Here is a 2,074-nt window from a genome sequence, read left to right on the forward strand (position 1 = left end):
CTTATTCTTCCCTATGTTAGAGAGAGAGCTCCTATTCTCTAATATTTGGAGGATATACTCACAACTGAGCTTCTTTTAAGAGTTTGCAAAAGAGCTTTTAGCTTGCAAGAATTAAAAAGGAAAGAGGCCAATGACGCCAAATTGAAAAAGGAAAATTATACACAATTGTGTATCAAAAATCAAAAGATGCTCAAAGAGCCAATCAAAGATTCAAGAGGCATAAAATGAGCCCACTAAAAGCAAGCTATCCCCTCTTTTCGAAACTTTTAAAACTTGGAAAACTCATTAACTATTTGATGAATTCAAAGGCTTGATTTCAAATTCCATGATTGAGAAAAAGTACTTTGATTTATTATTTATGAGATGGTTTTTGTAAACAAGTTTGATTGGATCTTCTTTTTTATCCAATTAGGTTTATTCTGAGTTAAGCATTATTGTTTTTCAAAAGAAATTTTATACCATAAAAAACGTCTGATTTAGGGTTAACAGAATCGGATATCATACCTTTGTCTGATTAGGATTAGCTAAACTCCTTGATCTTGTGAAACTCTAAAAGTTTAACTTTTTAAAAAATTCTCATATGATGCCTCCATAAAACAAAAAAAAAATAGAAAAATTAAAATCCCAAAAATATTCATTTTTTTTATTTTCCTTGTGTTTTTGTTTTTCTTTTACTGTGTTTTTTGACTGTTTTTCTTTTGTTTTATTTTTGAGGGCATTGATCATCACCATCTTTTCCTTAGTTCAATTTCTAGTCACATCGTCCTGGCCGATACTTTTATCGTCCTGGACGATAGGACAAAATATCTTCAAAATCCATCTACTGACCTTTTCTATGCTTGCTATAACTCATCATCCTCGACGATCCTATATAGTCCAGGACGATTTGATCGAACTCTGTTGCAATCATGATGATAGTCCTGGACGATAAAATATTTCGTCTGGCCGATGCATTTTATATGCATCGTTCTGGCCGATACACTGGATCGTCCTGGACGATCCACGTGTCAGCACGTTTGAATCCTTAAAATCGGCCCCGGACGATCCATTATTGGACAATCGGCCGGGCCGATCCACTATTCATCCTGGACGATATACGTGGCAGAGATTTAAAACATTTTAACTTCGGCCAGTACGATCAATTATTGTGCATCATTCTGGACGATACACCTAATCGGCCCGGACAATCTGCTTTTTCTGTTGTTTGTTTTCTGCTCTTTTTGTAGTTTGATTTTTAGTCTTTGTTTATTGTAGTGTTTTTCTTTTGTCTTTCGACCCTCTTTTTATGATGACAAAAGGGGGAGTAGGGTGTGGTAGGAAAAAGTTGTTGGGTTTGGGGTTTGTAACTTTGAAATTTTAATGAACTTTTTTTTATTTTTCCTACTTGTGTTTGCCATCATCAAAAAGGGGGAGATTGTTACAAATCTATTTTCATGGATTATATTTTGATGATTGACAAACACTATTTCTCTTATACTGCTTGTTGCTTCTAACGTTTCAGGAATCGAAGATCGGACGAAAAAGGCGAAGCCAATTCAGGGTTGCGTGGGTTTAGGGTTGATTCAGTCTGTACTTTTGTTTTTCACTTCTTGAGTCTACTTGTAATGGTCAAAGAGATTAATGCTAAGTAACCCTACACACACACACTTGAGAGACTTAGAATTTTTGTTTTTACTCATATCGGCCAGGACGATTTTTTACATCGGCCTAGACGATCAGGCTTAAAACAAAAAGTCTAAATAAGGATTCTTAATTAAGGCAGCCGTCATTAACATATCGGCCTGGACGATACGTCTATCGGTCAGGACGATAAGCTCAAAACAGAAATAAGTTGCCTCCATAGACAATTAAGGTATACTGTATTTTTTAAATTATCGGCCAGGACGATCATGAATCGGCCTGGACGAAATTCTCAAATTATGCCTTAATTGATCAGGAAATCAAGGGAGTAATTAAGGATGATTGATACGATCATATCATCCTGGACGATCATAGGATCGGTCAGGACGATCTAGTTAAAAACCTTAAGCTACTTCAGGACGATAAATATCGGCCAGCTCGTATCCAAGGCTAT

This window comes from Dendrobium catenatum, unplaced genomic scaffold (genome assembly GCF_001605985.2).
Source record: "Dendrobium catenatum unplaced genomic scaffold, ASM160598v2 fragScaff_scaffold_206, whole genome shotgun sequence".
NCBI lineage: Eukaryota > Viridiplantae > Streptophyta > Magnoliopsida > Asparagales > Orchidaceae > Dendrobium > Dendrobium catenatum.